Source organism: Ambystoma mexicanum, chromosome 3p (assembly GCF_040938575.1).
Source record: "Ambystoma mexicanum isolate Mex_15411 chromosome 3p, UKY_AmexF1_1, whole genome shotgun sequence".
Lineage (NCBI taxonomy): Eukaryota > Metazoa > Chordata > Amphibia > Caudata > Ambystomatidae > Ambystoma > Ambystoma mexicanum.
Window position 1 is genome coordinate 830,744,583 of NC_090925.1, and position 22,839 is coordinate 830,767,421.

A 22,839-nucleotide genomic window follows, 5' to 3' on the forward strand; every position below is an offset into this window, starting at 1 on the left:
GTCCTGCACAGTCACCTCGGCAAGACTCTCAGGATCTTCGTCGGCATGTCAGCGTCTCAGCTTTTCGCTCCTCAGCACAGCAATTCCACGGTTCCCTTTTCCTTCTACGACTGCACCTCCTCTCATGTGCTTCTGGATTCCACCAGTTGTGCTTTTCTCTATTACTAACAGGCTGCATGTGAAATGAGCCAACCTCAATTGCCTGACCCGCCATCGGTCCATTAGGTGACCTGCCCGATTTTCATTGCCACATGACTTCATACCACTCTTCTTCATCTCAGTACCAGAGAGGTGTTTAGAGTAGGAAATCTGCACTACTCCTAGTTGCAACTTCTTCTTCTCAGTATTTAAGGGAAACCTATATGGAAGGATGAGATGAGATTGGCATTAGCCCATAAAGGCTAAGGGAAGGGAGGGTAGATCAATATCAGGAAAGGGGGGATACCATGTCTTGCCTTTGGGTACCTTCTCTCCAATACCCACTCCAATCCAGTGATCCTCCCTCGCTTGTAACCATCCCTAGGTTTCGGATCCAGAAATGATGGCCCTTCCCATGCCACCCAAACACAAGATCCCTGGGGAAGTAGATGTGAGAGCACCTTCAGGTTTCTCATAGGGGGAGGCCAAGTTAAGATGATCATCACTTCCACTGAATGTCAAGGGTTTTGTTGCATTTAATCTGATCACTTTAACTGTCCCTTAGCTAAAGTTTTTTAAATGAATTTCAATTTTTCTGTTATACCATAGTTTATTCAAGGGCAATTAGCCATGGTCTTCAGCCATGGCTAGTGAGCACGGCCTTGGGCCATGCCCATTGCATATTTTAATAGACTAGGTTTCTTTCAAGCTGTGGCACATGTTGCACCAATAGGTTTCTTTGTGACCCACTCACCAGGAGACCCACTTCCCCATGCCTAGTAGATGTGATCACAACAGAAGTATCCCCCTCAGTTTTCATTTCCCGATAATTACTGCAGTAATCTCACACTAATTACTGCGATAACGGTCGAAATTTAAATGGCCTCACTAGCACCCACATGTGCCTCCTTCCTTTTCCCTAGGTTCCCCACCCACCTCACTTGATTTGTACCTCCCTGGCCCCCTCCCATTACTCCCTTTCTCACTTTGCTACGTATGACATTCCCGAGCATGTTGTGCGTTATTACCGCAGTAATTTCGTGAGATTCTCCCAGTATTCCCCCGATAATGCAAAATAACTGGCTCCCCCACCACCTCCTGCTGCCAACTTGACATGATGCCCACTTTCCCACATCCCCACCTCTAGCCTGATGCAATTTAAACCTTTTTCCTTCCCCAACTAGCGTCTTTTTTTGCACTTTTCAATTTCGCATTCCCTCAATATTACCATGGTAATCACGTGCATTGAGCCAAAACAAAAATGGTGGCTTTTGATTTCTGAAAAACCTCTCTGCTGCGAAGCACCATGGGAGATATAGCTATATTTTTGGGAGAAGCAGGAACCTCCTTCCCCGTAAAATATTTTTGTAATCGACTGGACGGAATAACACCAAACCTGTCCCGGAAATTAAATCATTTGCTTTGTGCCCAAGATGATTCTTATTTGGTCCAATTCATTCCAGCGGTTTTTGCGCTTTGGCTTGATAAAATGTGGATTGTTTTCTATGGGAAAATGAATGGGAGCAGGCCAAAAGCTGTGTTTTTTGCTTTCTTTTTCTTTTTTTAACAAATTTTTCCCATAATTTCCAGTCTGGGGGGTTGTTGGGAAGGAGGAGACCCCATCCCATCCCTCTAAGCGCTTTAGTAAGGCAAGTTGCATTTGAAGCACTATGATGGGCCAGGGGGGAGAGGAAACGGTGTTAGGACCCCACCCCAATATAATCAACCCACATAGAGTAGCGCAGGGCGCGAGCAAAACTGCCATTATGCGTAATGTTAGTAACCATAGTAGGAGACAAGGCCTGCGTGGTGAATGCAGCATTTCATGCACTAGGCCCTAATTGTGAGACGAGGGAAACCTCCAGCCATGCCCGAGCTCCCATGAGGACAACCCACACCCCCAACCGCCATTGAGCTCATTCATTGTTCCAACAGTGTAGCAAAGATGTTTTTTTACCCAAAAGGAATGTGCCCCACAAGGCCGCGATCATAGATCGGCGCCTGGTGTGCATGTTATCTCACAATGGCCAAAGCATGCCCTGGCCCACCCCCAGATGGCCACAAGTTATATCCTGTATAACTGACTAAGCCCCAAGATCCCGGAATTCCATAGCACCAGGTGACCTTTCGACCACCAACCCTAAAGTAACAAGTCTTGAATTTTCAAAGAGAACAGACATTGCATGTCTTTGAGCTACAATCATATGAATTGTATTGCGAGGTACTGGGAGGGATAAATTAAGTTCAAACCCTGCACCTTCAACCAAGGTAAAATTGGGGTTATCTCTGACAATCTAGCTATGGCCGCTCAGGTATCAGCGGTATGCCAGACTGCCCATTTTCAGTTGAAAATGTTGAGAAAGATACTCCATCCGATTCCTGTAATATTACGTCCCCCAGTCGTAGCTGCCATGATCCGGAGTAAGTTGGACTACTGTAACTCCCTTTACCTTGCTCAGCCAAAAGGGGCTGTTAGGCCGACTACAACGCCTTCAGAATCTGGCAGCCAGGGTGGCACCAGGGACCCACTATGGGACTCATATCCCCCCTGTATTGTGTTCCCTTCATTGGCTCCCAAAAGCCCAGCACATTCAATTTAAAACACTATGTATTGTTCACTGTGCTCTTCATGATCAGGGAGCTGAGTATTTGTGCGCTATGTCCCGAACCGCCCCTTGCGATCTGCGGCCACTGGCATGCTCTGTGGGCGCTCTTTTCATCTCTCTCCGGTGGGGAGGGGTCGGGCTGTCTCGGTTGCAGCAGCGCAGCTGTGGAATACCCCCCCACTAGCTGTGAAATCATTGACTAATCATCTGCTCTTTCGGAAAGCCTTAAAGACTTGTTTGTTCTGATCTTCAGCATTCTCTGGCCACTTTGTATTCCTTTTGGTTATGGCTACCTGCCTCTCCAGCGCCATGATGCCTACAGGCGACTGTGCGCTATACAAATAACCTTAACATAATATATAGTACAGCTACGGCTGCACTATAATATAGAATAATAGAGAGAAAAAAGATGAAGCAAGAGAGAAGGAAAGTGAGAGAGGAATCAGAAGTGGGGAAGAGAGGTGGGGCCTTGAAACAGAGTCCTTTGCGGTCAGCGAAGTATCCTAATGAAGTGTGATTCAGTTGAGGTTTGAAACCCGGATGGAACAAGTTACTTACCTGTAACTGTTGTTCTCCAGCATGGGTCTAGCATGGATTCACATGCTCATGAATATTCCCTGTCGTCAGGCTGGGAATCCTCGGTAAAGAAAAAACCAGTATCAGTTTCGTTTCTGATCTGTCTTTCGTAGTAGTAACCAATCACTGGTCTCTGCGTCATACTGACCGCAGCAAATGACTGCCATCTCCCTAAGCCCCGCCTCTGGCAGCCATCTTCAGATTTGGAAGCACGTGAAGTGGCAGTATGACCAAGTGAAGAGCCGCAGAGGGGTAGGCGGGAGGGTTCGCATGTGAATCCATGCCAGACCCATGCTGGAGAACAACAGTTACAGGTAAGTAACTTGTTCCTTCTCCAGCATGGGGTCTGGCATGGATTCACATGCTCATGAATAAAGAATACATAGCAGTACACACATGCACAACCACGGGAGGTGGCAAAGGCTCAACATTAAGCATTACATCAAACTCAACATTAAGCAATTCTTACCTCCTCACCAGGCTCACCTCAGGCGAACAGGTTGCGCAGCACTGCTTGGCCGACCCTGGACTCCTCCCTGGAATCCCGATCGACGCAGTAGAATTTCGTGAAGGTGTGCGTCGACCTCCACGTAGCAGCCCTGCAAATGTCCAGCAGGGGCACACCAGATAGGAACGCCGTGGTAGCTGCGATCGCTCTGGTGGAATGTGCTCTCGGACGGCCAGGCAGCGGTCGGTTTGCCAACCGTTGACAGTACATGATACAGCCGGAGAGCCATCTGGAAATGGAAGCCTTCGAGAGAGCCTTCCCCTGATTGACAGGTCCAAAGTTCACAAAGAGTTGGGACGTCTTCCGAAAACACTTCGTGCGATCCACGTAGAACTTCAGCGCTCTAGTCACATCCAGCGAGTGCAAAGTCCTCTCAACCGGCGACGAAGGCGACGGGAAAAACACAGGCAACACCAAGGGTTCGTTGAGATGGAAGTCCGACAGCACCTTGGGCATGAAGGAGGGGTGCGTCCTGAGCACTACCCTTGCGTCGTGAAAAGTCAAGTACGGGGCCTTGCAGGAAAGGGCCTGGATCTCTCCCACCCGTCGTGCGGAGGTGATGGCCACAAGAAACGCTGTTTTCCACGACAGGAACTTCAACGGGGCCGAGTGCAGAGGCTCGAACGGAGGTCCCATGAGCTTGGTCAGCACCACGTTGAGCTCCCACGCCAGGGCCAGAGCCTTCACCGGCGGGAACGATCTGAACAGTCCCTTCATGAACTCTTTCACCAGACGATGAGACCACAAGGACGTCCGCCCCGTGGTTCTAGTGTATCGGGAGATCGCAGCAAGATGAATCTTGATGGACGCGTGTGCCAGTCCAGCTTTGGCCAGCGTCAACAGGTACGGCAGTACTTGGGGAGCCGTAATCCTTAGAGGGTTAATCTTCTGTGCGTGGCACCAGACAGAGAACCTCTTCCATTTGTGTCCGTAGCATTTAAGAGTCGAGGACGCCCTGGCCTTTGCAAGAACCTCTCTGCAGTTGGCCGGTATGTCGTATCCTCCAAACTCTAGCGCTGCAGGAGCCAGGCCTGCAAGTTCAGCGACTTCGGGTCGTGTTGGAGGATGGCGCCTCCTTCCCTGGAGAGCAGATCCGCGTCCACTGACAGCTTGATTGACGGGGACGCTGACAAGTCCAGAAGGTCCGGGAACCATATCTGCCTCGGCCACGCAGGTGCGACGAGGATCATCCTGCACCGTGACCTCTTGAGCTGGTTGATGAGCCGGATCAGTAGTGGCAATGGAGGGAACGCGTATAGGAACAGGCCCGCCCAGGGGAACGAGAAAGCATCGCCCATGATCCTCGGCGGGGGAAACCTGCTGGCGAACCTCCGGCACTTGGAGTTCGTCGCCGTCGCGAACAGGTCGATCTGGGGTGTGCCCCACCGTCGGAAGAGGCGATCCACTAGATCCTGCCGTAGTTCCCACTCGTGGCACGAGCGCAGCTCCCTGCTGAGTGAGTCGGCGATGGTGTTTTTTATCCCTGCCAGATGAAATGGGACCAGAAACATCCTTTGGGCGACGGCCCAATGCCACAGGTCCTGCGCCTCCTTGGATAGTGCTGGGGACCTGGTTCCGCCCTGTTTCCTGATGTAAAACATGGTGGTGGTGTTGTCGGTGAAGATCCTCACCACCTTGCCCTTGAGGGACGGAAGGAAGGACCTGAGGGCCCAGAACACTGCACGGAGCTCCAGGACGTTGATATGGAGGGACTTCTCCGTCGGGAGCCAAAGGCCTCTCGCGTGCAGATTTTCGGTGTGCGCTCCCCACCCTTCCAGGGAGGCATCCGTGGTCACTGTCTCCTGGTGGTCTGGGGTCTGGAAGTCCATCCCCGCCGTCAGATGCGCGTGGCCGCCCCACCACCGGATCGCTCGGCGGAAACTCTTGTTGAGTGTGATCCTCTCCTCGAAGCCGCCCGTCGTTTGGATCCAGCCCGCGTCCAGGAACTCCTGCAACGGGCGCATCCGGAGCCTGCACATGGGAATGAGGTAGATGCAAGAAGACATCATTCCGAGGAGGGACTTGATGGACCTCACCTTGGCCGCGTCGGAAACCAACATCCGCTGTACCTTGCCCAGGATGGACCTGGTCCTTTCCTCCGACAGGGAGGCCAGAAGGGACACTGTGTCGAGCTTCGCTCCCAGAAACAGTGCGTTTTGCGTGGGTACCAGGTAGGACTTGCCGTAGTTCACGGAGAATCCCAGGCCCGTGAGAAGTTGGACGGTCCTTGCCGTGTGCTCCACGGCGAGCTCCCTCGTCTTGGCTCGGATGAGCCAGTCGTCTAGGTAGGGGTAGACGTGGATCCCCTCTCGACCGTAGACCGAAGGGAAGGGCTCTGAACTGGTAGTGACGCCCTTGGACCACGAACCTGAGGAATTTTCGGTGCCCCTTTAGAATGGGAATATGGAAGTAGGCATCCTCCAAATCCAACGACGACAGGAAGTCGCCCTCCTCCAGCTGACCCAGGACGTGCTGGAGGGTGACCATCCGGAACTTCTGTGCCTTGATGAACTTGTTCAGCCGTCGTAGGTCTAGGATGGGGCGCCATCCTCCCGTCTTCTTCTTCACGAGGAAGTATCTTGAGTAAACTCCGGAGCCCCGAAGCCTCCTTGGGACGAGTTCGATGGCGCCCTTCCTTAGCATCGCCCTTACCTCCCGGAGAAGCTGAGGGACGTGAAGCTCTTTCCTGGCCACAGGGGGGACGCGCGGGCACCTTCTTCGAAACTCGAGCGCGTGGCCCTGGGCTAGGGCGTCCAGCACCCAACGGTCGGTGGAGATGGACTCCCATACGCTGACAAAGCTCGCCAGCCGGCCTCCCACCGGGGTGCTTCGGTGGGGGCCCGACCCCACGGCCGGTTCAATCCTGCTTAGACGAGGCTTTGCCGCCTTGACCTCCTTGGCGACGACGGCGGGGTCCGCCTGACTTGCCTCGTCCCCTGTAGGCTTCTTGAGACGATGAACGGGCCGCTTGACGGTAGGTGGAAAATCCGCTGCCGGAACCTTTGGAGGCGCCCTTGCCTCTGCCGCTCCGAAAGGGCGGCCGCCGTTGCTGGAGAACCCCGAGAGCCCGGGCTGTCTCCGTGTCCGCTTTAATGGCTTTAAGGGAATCGTCCACTGTTTTCCCAAACAGGTTGTTCCCATCGAACGGCATGTCCAGGACTCTGGTCTGTACGTCTTGACGGAAGTCAGTAGCCTTGAGCCATCCACGCCGCCCAAGGCACACGCCGTTGCCCAACTGGCGAAATCCAGTGTCGGCGATGTCCGTCGCAATAGTGATGGCGTGGTCCGACGCCACCTCACCTTCCTGCAAGATCTCCAGGGCATCCGCCCTCTTGTCGTCCGGTAGGAAGTCCAGCAGGGGAGCCAGCTTGTACCACAGCTCCCTGTCGTACCGGGCTACGATAGCCAAGGTGTTAGCTGCCTTAATCGTCGTCGCTGCAGACGAGATGACCCTGCGCCCCAACGTGTCCAATTTCTTTCCCTCGCCGTCCGGCGGGGAAGTCGACGTGGAGGCCGCAACCCCCCCCCGCGCTTTCTTCCTGGCCGCCATGGAGACGACGGAGTCCGGGGTAGGCTGCGCCCAGAGGCACAAGGGGGCCGCGTCCTGGACCCGGTACTTCTTCTCGTACCGGTCTCTTCTAGCCGGCGTCGTGGATGGGTTCTTGAGGAGGGCGAGGCCCTCATCCCAAATATCGTCCAGTAGAGGTACTGCGAGGACCGTCTTCCTCTTGGCCTCGCGCCGATGATAAAGGAAACCTTTCTTCTTCTTCTCCTCAGGGCAGAGCTGGAAGAGCACGGATGCCCTGGCGATTATGGAGTGAAAAGATCCAATCGCGTCGGGCGGGGAAGCCCGGGTGGGAGGAGACGACGGCAGATCCTCGTCGTACACCTCGTCGTCCGTACCCGTTGCGGCCGTGTCAGTCCCTGTATCATCCCCTCGAGTCGTGGACGGGGAGGAGGGCTGAACGGGGCGCGACGGCTGAAAAGGAGGTGGAGGGTGAATCCTTCTTTTCTTAGGAGGGGGGCTGCCCGAAGGGCCTGGTCCCGGGTCCCCCGACGGGAGTGGTTCCTCCACTGGTAACGGAAGTCTCGTCCTTATCTCTGAGCATAAGGACTGTATAGCCAACAAAATGGCCGCCGAGTTGTCTTGCGGCACTGGCAGAGGGGAATCCGACGGGCGGTCAGGGGCCCCGTCGGTACCCTCCTGCATCGGGATCCCTCCCGACGGGCTGGTCTTCTTCCACGCCAACGCCGTGGCTTAAGACCTCGATCAGTTCTTCCTCAGAGGTTGAGGCCGAATCCACGGCGACCTCCTGCCCCCACTTTTTCTTCTCCGTCGGAGGTTTCACGGGGGTCCTGTCGATGGGCATAAAAGAGGACTCCCTCCGCGGTGGCAGGGAGACTCTGAGCCCCGAGGTCGCCACCACCGGCGTAGCCTCCACAGGCTGAGCCAGGGCTGCCGCGACTGTCTCGATAGAGGCCTTGGCCGGATGGATTAAGGCTTTCACCACCCTTGGTGCGCTCACCGCCTTCTCCTTGAGGGGGGGGGACACTGCCTCGCTCCCCCTCCGCCTTCGAGCTCGACCGGGGCCTCTCCAGGAGCTTCACCGGGTGCTCGGCCTTCCTCTTACCCGACCCAGAGCGTTGGCTCGTGGTTGATGGTGCCGGGGAGGGTGCGCCCTGCCTGGTGCCCGTAGAGCCCGACCGTTCGGCGCTCCCGGTGCCAGCGGACTCGCAGTGCTTGGCCTTATGTTGGAACCCGTCGCCGGGGCGTCCTCAAAGGTCTTAGAAGACCGCTCGGATTTCTTCTTCTTCTCGCCGGACGGGCTCTTCCCTTCCAGCCAGTTGGCGAGACGTTGATGGCGGTCCTTCATGGTCCGCTCCGACATGTTGCCGCAAAACGCACAGTCCTTCTCCACGTGCGTCTTGTCTTCATGTAGGCAGTAAAGACAAAAGGAGTGTTCGCCTTCTTTAAAGACATTCTGCAGCTGGCATCCAGGGCAGACCCTGAACAGCTTTCCGGGCGTCGAGCTTCCCTTCTCCTGGGCCATGACCGAGATGGGCCTGAGAAACTTCTGGAGTCCTCCAAAAGCGTAGCTCGACGAATCTTCACCCTTGAGGGGCGTAGACCAATCCGACACGGGTCCCCGTTGATCGGATGGAGAGTCGGTGGAGCTTGAGCTCTTTTGACCGAAAAAAACGAAGTTTTTGAGAAAAAACGTGAAAAAAATGGCACTAATGCTCGAGAGCAATAGCACGAGGATCCCAACACATGAACGTGCGGTAAAAATCTGAAGATGGATGCCAGAGGCGGGGCTTAGGTAGAGGGCAGTCATTGGCTGTGGTCAGTATGACGCAGAGACCAGTGATTGGTTACTACTACGAAAGACAGATCAGAAACGAAACTGATACTGGTTTTTTCTTTACCGAGGATTCCCAGCCTGACGACGGGGAATATTCATGAGCATGTGAATCCATGCCAGACCCCCTGCTGGAGAAATAAGCCAAGTAACATAATAAGCACTGCATACAACTCTATAAGATGACAATAAGAAGTCCAAGTATAGCTATGAGGATTGATACCTTCGAAGGGTGATTTGTGGAGGTTTGAAATGCACAGAATTAAGCAGAACGCTGTGTCAAAATAAGTACATCATATGAACTTCTTCCAAAATGGGTAAAAATATATTCTTAAAAAGAACTCGACACAGAGTCCAAAAACACAACCTACATCTACCCCACATGTCGGGCTAGGGGAAAATTACAAATGGCGTCATTTCGCAATAGGGAGTGGGGGTCCAAAACGCCAACTGAAGCTTCAAATCTTAACGTTACTTGTGGCATTTTTTCTGGGCCAAATCAAGCTGAGCACAAACAAGACATGGTTCTAGTTTTTACAATCTTCCTAGAAATAGTCACAAATCTAAGGCATTTTGGGGTTATTGAAAAGGAACTGGTGAATCTGAAGGAGCCCAAATGGCTGAAACATATGTAATTTCATAGCTTTAGGAAACACATTCAAAATGACACAGGGACATTTTACTATTCAATGACGTACGGTGCCCACCTCCTGCCCATGCAGGTTTGACACTGAGAGGGCCGGTCCCCAATCCCTGATCCTCATCCCCTTCTGCATCAGCTGCATTCACCTTGCAGTCCACTCTGGGCTCGGTCGCTATTGACAGATGTCTGTCGAATCCCAGAGTATTAGGTGTCTAATAGCATCAAGGCTTGTCAGGAAATCCACGTATTGTGCCCCTGCTAGGGTATGCCGATTTAAATAAACATGATAGGTTTGTACAGGTTAGAGAAGAGATGGATGGTGGGAATTGAGGTAGTGATAGTGTGCATGTCGGAAGAACCAGTGAAGAGCGATCATAGCATACAATCAAATCACGAAAGCAGCTAACACATACTGCTCCATAGAAAAAGAGTATAACCTGTGAGAGCAGTTTCTATAACTTTAAATAAGATGAAGTGTAGCAGTATGTGGTTCCCTGATGGGCTTGTGTATGACAAAAATATACTACACACCTAAAACAGAAATCAGACGTTTAATGGTAGAATATACCCAATACGCGTTCAACATCCATATGCATTCCAATTACATTTAGAAAGTCCAGGGAGAAAACAGGAAAATCAGTGAGAAAACTTTTTTAAAACATTTAAGGCGACTACCTACAAAAAAAACGATAGATCAAGGAGAATGAGGACAGAGGGGAGATTAGAGTCCACATTGCAGTGCAAGTCCTCACAGGTTTTCAGGAGAACAGTTCCCGTGCTTCTGGCAGCTACAAGTATCTTAGATACACATTAGCAAAATTAAGTCATTCCCATACACAAACTCTATTGTACTACGTATAAAGCCTGAACTCATTACAGCATTACAACACAACAATCTCTTTAAATATTAGATAGGTAACATCAACTCCAAGGTGGGTCTGCAGGCTAGGCGCTGGGTCTGCAGACCTAGAAACCGGTCTGAGCCAGGACTGTGGACGTGGACCAGGGCCAGTCGGCCTAGAGGCAGGTCTAAGCAGGGTCTGCGTACCAGGAGCCAATCTGCGGACAAGGTGCTTGGCCGGAGTACCTGGGTTTATGGCAATTTTCTAAACCCAGTGCCACATCTGAGCCAGGACCACAAGGAATGTACACAATCTGATTGTTGTGCCCACGGCATGGACGAATGCTATGCACCCGGGCCACTTGGCTCTTGGTCAAGCCAGGGACATTGCCAATTGCAGGGAGTGAAACAAAGATTGTATAGGCAGGAGCTAAAAGCAGCTCCTGGGTATTCAGCATTAACCAGTGACCTGGAGCTACCACTGGAGAACAAGGAGCTACGACATAGCATTCCACAAATCTAACTACCACCAAATATACAACCCTATCATTTTGTCCATTGTCTATGACCCATTATGCGTTAAATATTATATATTCAAATTCACATAGGGTTGTTTGTTTCGAATCAGTTGTCCTGGGGAGCCAATAGTAACTCCTGGTAGCTGCAGGAGCTAAGATAACCAAGCTCTTCTAGGCTACAAGCTAGAGCTAAATAGCTCCCCGCTTCCCTCAATTTCGAACCTGGCAAATGATATGGCCTGGGCACAGTGTTAACTGGCATGACAGCAGGCCATGGATGGTGGACACAACAAGAGGTGCCCAGGGTATGGAAAAAAAAGCCATGCCCAGGGAAAGATTGCTATAGCCATGCTAAGTGGGCACATTGGGATTCTTGGAGGAGACAAGGGCACGGTAAAGGCTAAGCCCCAGGAATAGTGGCCACTGGGCTTGGAGGCAGGCATTGCCAAGTGAGCACAAAGGGTGCCTTGTGGTGAGCACAGAAAAAGTGTTAAATAGACACAATGGGTGTCTTAGAGGTGATCCTGAGGGTCCAGAGACAACAGGACATGACTCCATGACATGATAATTCGCCAAGCCCTGTTCACTGAGAATGAACATGAATATCATTAAAACGTCAATGCAATGTAGTCTGTTATGCACGGTTGTGGTTCATTCTCCCCAGGAGGAAAATCATGATTCACTGAGCAGGAGCTAAACATCAGCTCGTAGGCATCCTGCATTATGCACGGGTTACCTTTGCTAACTAGGAGCTAATACCTAGCAATTTGCAAATCCAATTTCTACATATCCATTAGTCCATTATATATGGGACCCATTATGTAACAGGGTTCTTCGAGATGTGTCCTATTGCTTCTATAAATGGAAAAAGGTTGGGTTGCCGGTTATTTTTACAGCGCCTACAGAGTAGGTGCATATATTATTGTAGGGCTGCTATAGGAAAAACGCCATCCCTATGCCATATCTATATACAAACAACACAATAAGGCCTTAAAGTGTGTGCACCAGTAATAAAGATGATAAATGCTAATCTTTGATTAACTATTCTATTATTATAACATTAATCATTGTATATATACATACAATAGAGATTTCAAAAAGCCACGTGTTCTGCCCATGTAGCTTTTTCAAGGCCAATAAATTAAAATCCTGTTCTGTTCAAAGTTAGTACATCAATTGCATTACTACATTCCTATTGCATCTTAATTTCGATACAAGTGATTTAGTCTATGTGAAATGTATAATTATTTTGTTGAGTAGGGATGCAGTAACCAGAAATCTGCGTTCTCATTCCTTCGCGTATGCCACCGGTTGTCGACGACAAGAAGAACCTTCATCTACAATATATATGAATTTGATATTCTAATTGAGAGCAAAATTACCACATACACCAAACATGAAAAGATGAACTATACGTCCACCTAACATTTTATTTATAATGGCAAAACACGTTATTTGTTCCACAAAATAAAGCCACATATGGAGTATGGACTATGATCTGGGGAGAACTATTTAATTGGAGTGCTGCCATTATATATGCCACCAATTTAAGACAAGGAATGAGATAACGCAGATTTCTTGTTCGTACACCCCTACTCAACAAAATCAGAGTTAATATCTCATAGGTATGTGTGTATGGCACCCGTTAGCTACCAGGAGCCACTTTGAACTCGGGAGGACGTTGTTGGCAAGCTTTCCAGGTTGTTTTAGGTTACAAGTAGGAACTAAATAGCGTCAAGCTCCTTGCAACTTCTATCCTTGCCTGATAAAATCCTTAGAAATTCACAAATACTTCAGTTGAAGGGATGTTAGGGTTTCAGTTCAAAACATAAAAAACACAGAACTTAACGTTATTGTTTATTTCCAAAATAACAAAACATTTTCCACGCCATGCACTTCGCATCCCACCTCACATGATGCTATCATCATGTTTTACTTTTGATCCGAGGTATTATACAAATTCTCAAATTTATGTCCATGAGGCAACTGTGAGAGGTCATGGGCAGTACATAGCAGCAATTTCTGTATTTTTTGTTTGTTTTGTCCAGCAAATATGAAATCACTCAAGAAATGCTTTTTTAGTCAATATATAACCACTCAGTAAAGAAAAAAGTTGGTCAAATGGATGTAATAGGTAGGTTTCCCTTATAAACAACAAAAGGAAAAACAATATGTAAAGAAAAAAACATTGTTAAAAAGGGATGTTAAGGTTGCAGCGCACACATATTAACAAAAATGCCAGTTCTGGTTTTAAACTATTTACAAAATCGCGGCAGCTACTCTACAGAAAACAGACATAGCCGAATAACCGGTGCTTATGGGAGGGATCCCACTCATGAGGCTATACAACCACATTTTTTAAGACATCAATAACTTGGCCACTTCCACGCACTGCTCACAATATCTGGAAGCATCAAGATTCCCCAAGGAAATTAGATCTTCAAAAAATGGATTACAGTTGTTACATGTACTTTTTGATGTATTGCCCATCATAAAAATGTATATAAACCCAATCAGTTCAGGGTACTCCTCTTGTTGCTGCTCAAGTCCTGCATGTTGTTTGCGTCGGCACCGTTGGCGTCAAGAGCAGAGTACGAAGGTGGCGGAGTTATTGTTTGATTATGATGGTGACCGAGTTGTAGATGCTGCAATCTTTACGCCCGTTCCAACATTATTTCACGTTTTTAAGGGAAACTGAACCATAACATCCTTTGCTTAGCTTGGACTCTGCCTTTTGCCCCCCCTCCTCCCCACTTTCAGCTGAGCAGGGCCAGGAACTGCTAAACCACTAATGGACCCTTTGGGCAAGAGCTGCAGCCAAATCTCTGAACCACCTGATGGGACAAGTGGGCATGCCCATTTTGACCAAAACAGCGCCTTTGGCCCGGTCTAAAAAAACTCAAACCATCCAATGGGTCAACTGTGTACGGCTTTTGGCACTTACCAGAACACCCAAGCTTTTTTATAAGCTCAATATGCACTTTGGCCCTACCCAGGGGGCATGCTGCTCTAGTGACTAGTTGGCACTGTGTTCAGGGCATGGTAAGATCACTGGGCAGCTGGGGTGCTGAGAGAAATATGGCCCCTTGTCCACTGGCATGGCCAGTGCCAAGCCCTGGACAAAGTGACCAACATCTGCCAATGCCCACCACAGGTGGCTTTGGAGGGCCCTGGGCATGGGCAAAGTAACCATTGGCCACGAAGGGTGGGTTGGAGGGGGTGGGGGTGATGGCTTGGTCAATGGCTGGGTCATGGATAATGTGACCTATTAGAATGGCTGAAGCTAGTGACCACTTGCAGTGGCCGACTGCCAGGGCAATTGCCCATTAATGGTGAATAGGGCCCCTGGGGCATGGTTGAAGGTCAGTTCAGTGGGAAAACACTGCCATGGCCAGAGACCAGTAAGGGTAGGTGGAGGGTGATAGGTATGTCTGAAGGCCATACATCGGGTAAACTGACTAATGTCTATGGTCAATGCCCACCATGGGTGGCTTGGCGTGGGGGGTGGGGCGGCCCATGGCATGGGCAAAGGAAGAGCCAGTTACATGAATGAGCTGGTTGGGGATATGCTCCATTGATAAAAAGGGAATGTGATGCTATGAGACTCACTCTCTTGGTAGACTAGATGCCACCGAGCAAAGCTTTAAGAATCACCATTGCACAGGAGCACCTCAAAGAGATCTGGGCATATTCACATATCCTCCAGTTTTAGGCTTTGAGTAACATGCATAAGCTTGCAAAATAAGAGATTCCAATGGCCATCCAATTTACTCTGGTGAAAACATCTGAGAATCATGGCCATAGTTCGAAAATCTCTTTTTGGGACCACCAACCCTGACTCTGGTCCCAGAGAGCCACTACAGAACACAGAGGTACTAGTACAGTTCAAAAAACTTCATTTCGGCTGCATAATGAGACACATATCTAGTAACTACATGTCTGTTTATGCTTACACACTTGTGAAAGGATGGAGACAGCACTTAAAATCCTGTCATGGAACGTTAACCGCCTCAATGGACTATTCACACACATGCAGGGCTGGGGCAAACATAATTCTTCAGTAAGAATCTGACCTAATGCAGCCAACAGAATATTACATCGGAAATAAACATTATACTATGGCCTAATAAAACTGTTTTTTAACAAAACCGAGGGGGTGGAGGTGCATTCTAGGGAAATTTTTGTCAACTGACTGTGGAAGACTACCCCTTTCATATTTGGGAACATCTATGGCCCAAATGTAAATATGCATATTTTCTTTGACATCTAGATAAGGAAATTAACAACACTGATGGGGAAGAATTTGTCTTTGGTAGACTTCAATCTCATATTAGAGGCAAAGGTAGATTAGTTAGAGACAAGGAGAGAGTTACGGGACTAAAATGTTGGGATGAAGGCTTAGGGTGTTAACCGAGAACCATCATCTAAATGATGCTTCACCCGAAGGAAGGAGACTACTATTTTCATTGTAGGGTTCATGATTCGTACACAAGGCAGGATTGCATCTTGGTCTCTGACAGAGTTCGTATTCACGTACTGCCTATTCCCAACGCTAGATTGTCCGGACGCCTCACACGACACAATGGGGGGGGGAGGGGGGGTTTACATCCATATATACCAGAAGATGTGATGATTATGAAGAATCAGAGAAACAAAAACATGCAATTCTATTTTTGAAGCATATAGGGGCCCTGGTACTATCAAGGTAGCACTGGGCCTAATTAAAGGTAAATCAGAGGCAAGCTAGTAAGCAGCTAATTCACCTTAAATATGGTAAGGAGTTAGAAACTGAGCAACCTGGAAAGGAAACTGAAACAGTGCAAAATAAACACAATCATAGCCAGTATTAAAAGGTGCCAATGAATTTACCTGCTTGACAGAGAAGCGGAAAATGCAGTTTAGCAAAACAGGCAATATTAATGGGAACAGGGGGGAGCCAAGCCGTTGTTGGCAGAGAGAGGGAGTTAACACGGGCTGAGAGAAACAACAAGGTGGACAGGTAGGGGGCAGATGGGATGCTTACGGCTTCAGGGATGTGCTTCTTGGAGATTTACAAATATCTAGATAAACCAAACAGTAGACTGGACCTGGCAGACGTGGGGGGCACAAATCTGGGCTAACACTACTGAAGTTGGGGGGGGTGTGAGGGACTCACTAGGGTCACTGCCAATTTTCTAAGATAAAACTACGAGTATGAATGGATTTTCTATAGAGCAACGTAAAAGTCAAGTTGCAAGCCAGACATTAAAAGTCACTTGCCACCTCAATTCTCCATATGCGCAAAGCAAAGCACACAATCTCGTACTCTCCAAGAGTTCATTATCATTCTTCAATTGCAAGAGCAAATGTTGAAGACTTCTACAGTGCTATAAAATGTTCTCAGTGGTAACGTGCCTCTTTTAGCTAAACTCTTCAACGCATGTATTGACCTGGGATATTTGGTGGATTTGATGAGGGAGGCCCAGATCATACTTCTAACTAAACCAGAGTGGGACCCTAGGCATGGGAAAACTACAGTTCCAGCCACACTTGAATGTTGATGTGAAGGTCTTGACCCAGGGGTTGAGTATATACATGGGGAAGTTGGTAAACCCATCACAATTTAGGTTTATGTGAAGCAGCTAAGGAGCAGAAAATATTAGAACAATTTTATATCTACTACAGAAAGTCAGAAACATCCGAGGCCATCTTCCTCGGTGCAGTGAAAGGCCTTCAACCACATAGACTGGACATACTTTCCCTTACCCTGAAGAAATTTGGTTTTAGCATAATGGGGAAATCAGCTGCAATACTGATGAAGGCATTACCTCTGCCACATTTAGCTTAGAGAAAAGGCCATGACGGGGATGTCCATTCTATCCATTACCATTCAATCTGTCGATAGAACTGCCATCTGCAATGATTCAACAGAAGCACACCATCGCTGGTGTCACAGAAGGGAGGTGTAAGCAACTCTACTGCATGCCACAGATATAGTTGTGTGCATTTTGAACCCAGAGGTCCCAGGCCCAGAGCCATTTACAGTAATAAAAGGAGTTTGGGAAGTATGTGTAAGATACATAATAGCAAATCAAAGGTCATGCCACTATCAGCAAGCTGATTTTGATGTCAATGTATGGATTGGGGTTACAAAGGGCAAAGGATGGAGTAATGCACTTAGGCATCCATATTGTGAAAGAGAAAAGTAATTGTGTTGAATATTGAACAGATTGTTATTGAGCTGAACTAAGACCTCGGTATGTGGGGGGGGGTTAGGGGGCATTGAATCTTTCAATCTTGTGAAAAATATTCCTATTCCAAACAAGTCTACATATGCTGCAGAAATTACTGTTGGCTGTAAAGAATACAGGTCTTTGAATAATTTGATTAGGGAATTCTCATGGGGCATTGGGAAAAGTCTAGAATTCTCTGGCATGTCTGAAACAACAAAACTCAAGTTTGGCGACTTTGGCCTCACCAAATTTGAGGAACACCACAGAATCTTCACACTGCACCGATCAATCATACCTTACAAGAGCAAAACTGTGAAGCTGTGAACCCCAAAATTAGGCTGCATCAGAGTGACATTGGGTTATTGAAAGATATATACATGTTACTGTCTAAGAGCGTACTTCTAAAATCAAGGGTAATCCATTGCCCCTTAAGTACACATTAGAACAGTTTATTGACTGGCTTGTCAGCAATGAAAATATATCTGTTCATTCAATGCATGGAAAGGCTTCCCTGTGGAGTAATCCAATGCTCCGAAAATACACGCTCCACCTCAAGTGGAAACTATGAGTGAAGGCAGGTATGCACTACAATGAGAATGTCTGAAATGACGGCTCAGCATATGTGCTTTACTATCTTTATGGGCTATATAATCTCCCCAAAAGTGAAAGAGCTAAAGTTACAATATTGCAAGAGCGGTTAACAGAAAAAATGGATATGCAATTGGCAGCCCTTAGCACGAGCGTAAAATAGAGTGTTTGTTGAATCAAACCAGGCTTCAGACATGAGATTTGTTGCACCTCTTCTCTCTCCCCTGCTTAGCAGAAGATAATGCCATGTTGGGAAAAGTTAGAAAGCATTGGGTGGGAAACTGGGCATAAATCTGATGGGAAAGCAGTGGTTGGGGAATGCTTATTTTCAGGGTTCCAAAGTAAAGAAGGTCCCGAACTACGGTTAATCACCCAAAAAGTGGTAAAGGTTTTATAGGACATCAGCCAGGATACAATCACATTGCTTCATAGATTGAAATCTATGCTGGGGTTGCGATAATGAAGGGAAGTGTGGCACACTATAAATTGTGGTGTTCAAGGGTGGAGGGATTTTGTCAGGGAAAACTGGATAGGATCAAACTTGGTGTGTGAGAGGCAGACACAGCGCAAACATGCCATGGTGATTATGCAATTAGCAGATGGGGCAGTGAGGTTGAATGAAGTAATTAAGCAATGGCTGTCGTTGGCCAAGAAGCTTAAAGTTGAGAAGTGCTAGAAAAACTGAGGGGGTAGACATATAGAGGTTGGCAAATTTTGAAGACAAAATGTTTACGAGGGCTGTTGAAAATTACAAATATACGAGCTGGACTCGTCTGTGTTCAGAGAGCTATACCAAATAAAATCTAAGTGTATTTTCTGGTGAAGTCGTTATCTCGTGAATTTTCTTTTTAAGATCGATTTATTGTGGACCACCCATCGGCCAGTTTTGGTTTGCCTGAACATCTGTCAATAGGTAGTTCCTGTTATTGAGTACTGCTACTGAAGGCTTTGATTATAGGACCGATTCGATTGGAGGTCAAAGACGACATGGAAAGGTCTGTGAACATATAACGATGGATGCGTTATATGATCTGGGCTGTCTAGTCAATAATACTATGTCCCGATTGGACTTGAGCTTTTCGCTTTGTAAAAAAAAATACAAACTAAATGTTACCATTTACCAATGTTTTTTTTTTTAAACACACACACACACACTATCAATAAAACACTATCATTGTTCTCGTTGATATAATAGGAGACCGGTAAGCCATACCCACAGAACAGAACCATAGGCTATTTGCTATGGCTATTGGAGACAAAGGGACTGTGCTGAAACGTATTAGATAATTTGGTGCTTATGTTTACAATTATGCAAATGACAAATGACAAGCAGCTTATACCCCAATTTAAATTGCCAAATTGCATTATAGTTATTAACCACTGGAGGAATAGAAGTCTTCCGAAGCTTAACCCCTCTCTGACCAAGATCATGGTGACATGAAGCCCCTCATGTTCAAGGCCTAAAGAGATTTGCCTACCGACTTTAGGACCCTGACCAAGATCAACCAATGTGGAAAAGAACATGAGCGCCACCCGAATAATGAGCTCATCACTCATGTGACAGCCACTATAACAAAGCGATCTTTCCCATTTAAAAAATCCTTAAGCACACTGTCCTCCCCCAGGACCTTGCACTTGCACGTACAGCCCATTCTTATCCTGGTGGTGGCAACTTGGACTATGTTATTGGTGCATAACTTGGGCTGCCAAAATGTCTAATACTTAAAATGCAACAGGACCAGAACTCATCCACATAAGGTCTTTTGAATTCCTCCCCTGCACGCAATCTTTCTGTGCAAAGGGCCCAACCTTAGGAAAATGTAAGAAATATACTCCAACATGGTAACTTCTCTCCGACTCACTGGGACATCTGCTAGTATGCTGGTTAAAAAGACGAGAGCATGGGGTGCAGAATGTTCTCAATACTGGCACAAACATTTAATATACTGACTTAAGAACTCAGAATAACAGAGCTTCCTATATAATTTGAAAGAAACTGAAAAACCACCTTTTCCTCAATCTGGCACTAACTTGTGCCACTTGTCCCTGCAAGGCCCGCCCAAGGTATAGTATCAATAACAGAACACACCTCCTGAAAATCCTCGACCGTGCTGCCTACTTACAAATGCAGGTTTATCTTGAAGATAACAAACTCCTGCGTCTTCGTCAATCAGGCTTCCGTCCAAGACACGGGACGGAAACTGCCTTGATTGACCTAAAAACACAAATTGAGGACCTGAAAGACAAGGGCAAACTGGCACTCCAACTTCTGCTTGATCTCTCAGCACTTTTGATTTTGTCAACCATCAAATTCTTTGCCACCACCTCAAAATTGCAGCCCACTTCTCAGAGGATGCCACCTCATGTATTAGATCCGTCCTGGCTAACAGAACGATGAGGGTCTTCTCCCCATCTGCTACCGCTGAGCCCTCTCCAGTCACATCCGGGGTCCCGCAAGGGTCCTGTGTTTCCACCACACTATATAATGTATTTACAAAGCCACTCTTTGATATTCTGGATCATCTGGGTGTCACCTACAACACCCAGATACTGATCCCTATCACCGGTGACTATGCGACCGACTCAAAAGCGCTTAACGATGTCTATACAGTAATCCAAGCCTGGATGGGCCATCATGGCCTTTGCTTAAACGATGATAAGACCGAGTTACTTATCCTAGGCTAGACTAAATAAACTTGACGTAGCTTTCCAATCGTTCACCATTCATGGGAATACCACCATGGTGTCTAATGACACCAAAACCCCTGGTATCTATCTAGATTCTACCTTATCATCGACAAACCAACGCAGTTGCCTCTGCAGCAGCTTACACCTGCAAGCTGATAACAGCATGTAGACCCTTTCTTACAACCAACAATTGTATCATCATGGCTAGTTACAACCAATAATTGTATCATCCTGGCTAGAACACTCATACTGTAAAATATTGACTATTGTAATGCCCTCTACCTTGGGACTAGCCAAAGAAACATCAACAAACTTCAGGTTACTCAGAACACCACCATCAGGGCTGCTCTCAATTTCCCCAGGAAATTACATATCTCAGACACTAGACAGAGCCTCCACTGGCTACCGTTTGCCCACAGAATCTCATTGCAAACACTAATGATCACCCATAAGTGTCAAGCTAACCTCGCCCCTGAATACCTGGCGAACCGCTTTACTACACACACTGCCTTACGACCACTGAGATCTACTCTCACTCACTCGCTGTCTATTCCCAGATAAGTTACAAACAGCAGGGGGAGCCAGCTTCCCGGTCCTGGCGGCCAAACTTTGGAACACCCTCCCCAGCCTACTAAGAGAGGAACCCTCCTTCCCTGCCTCTAAACTCAAAACAAAACAATGGCTCTCTGATCAAGATACAACAGCATCCCGCTCATAATGCTCGTCTGTCAATTATCTGTATTTTGCCTACTGTACTCTGTAACCTGCACTTTATGTTGTAACGATTGTACCATCTATTATCTGCAACTCTCGTATAATGCAAGAAAGACATTGTATATGTAACTTCTACCATGTAAAAAATGCACCCAGATGCCCCCGGGCCAGGTGACCACTACAAACAAATAAACTAAACTAAACAGCTTATGGTATGGCTACAGGAGTTTCCCTTAGTGTACTGAGATGACAAGCAGTCGTCTCAAAGCGCAGGTGGCATTATATTTTAAGAAAAATCCCTATATGATGCAGTCAGGAATAACTTATCGGAAACATCAGCAAAGCAAACCACTTATCCAATAACATTCCCTCCCTCCAATTTCAATCACCTCCCATGAAACACGTTCAATTGTACCCACCTCAAATGAGCATAAACCTAAACCAATGATTATCCTCCATCACAATGTTGAAGTCGCTAGGCCCTTTTTGATGTTGTAAATTAATCCCCCAACCCCTAATATATGTATCCGTCCTGTTCCAAAATGACATATACAAATGTTTATCAGGTAGTACAATATCCCCACGTTCCACCGGTTCGTAAGCAATGTATTTCTCGGTTGAGGGTATTTTGAAAGAATATGTTCATGATAATTCATACTCGTTTTTATCAACAATCGAACTTTTGTTACACAAGATGTGTCCAAGGTACTCAACGATCTTTCCTGAACATTCTTATTTTGAATCCCTGACCACCTGTTCCATAACAATAGCCACATATGTAAGCTACTCAACTGGTGCAGAACTATCGGATAAGATAATGCAATGCATTATGGGGGCTTGTGGATAGAATGATAAACAACAATGCCAAATAAGGAATGCCTTAACATCGCCAACAGTCTCAAGGCTGCCGTATTGAGTCATACAAGTAATGAACTGCTTACACTGTATGAACCGGCACCCCCTGGTTTGCAGTCCATAATATATAGGAATTATGTAATTCCTTTCAATTACAATAAATCATTCACGTGTATGGCGTATTGCCTAAGAAACACCCGTTCTTAAACGAGCTTTGTTAATACATTAACGAAAGCCAACCATTATTAAATACACAAAAAATGTTCTGCATTGGGTCCAGGCATGGCATTGTGATCAATGCGGCCCTGGCTATTCATCAGTGTGTACATCACATATCCCAAATGTGTAATGTGTAGTGAAAAGGGAGGAACACATATCGAGAAGTTAACAGTACACACAACTGGCACTTTATGTAATGTGTGCATTTGTCTACATGTACTAAAAGCGGTAAGGCACTATGGGGAGAGAGTGTGGGGGCAAAAACCAAATTATGACATATAATTGCTATAGATGCATCTTGATGCTATAATACCATCAAATTGTCATGGGGAGGTAAATAATGGGGCAAAGGGCCATGCGATTGTAAAGGTAA

General features: G+C 47.4%; 1 protein-coding gene across 1 annotated transcript in view; it reads right to left on the reverse strand.

Annotated features, from left to right (window-relative positions):
- The window catches only part of ZNF646 (zinc finger protein 646), a 238,856-nt gene that overhangs the window by 215,209 nt on the left and 808 nt on the right, over window positions 1-22,839 (reverse strand). The window lies entirely within an intron of this gene.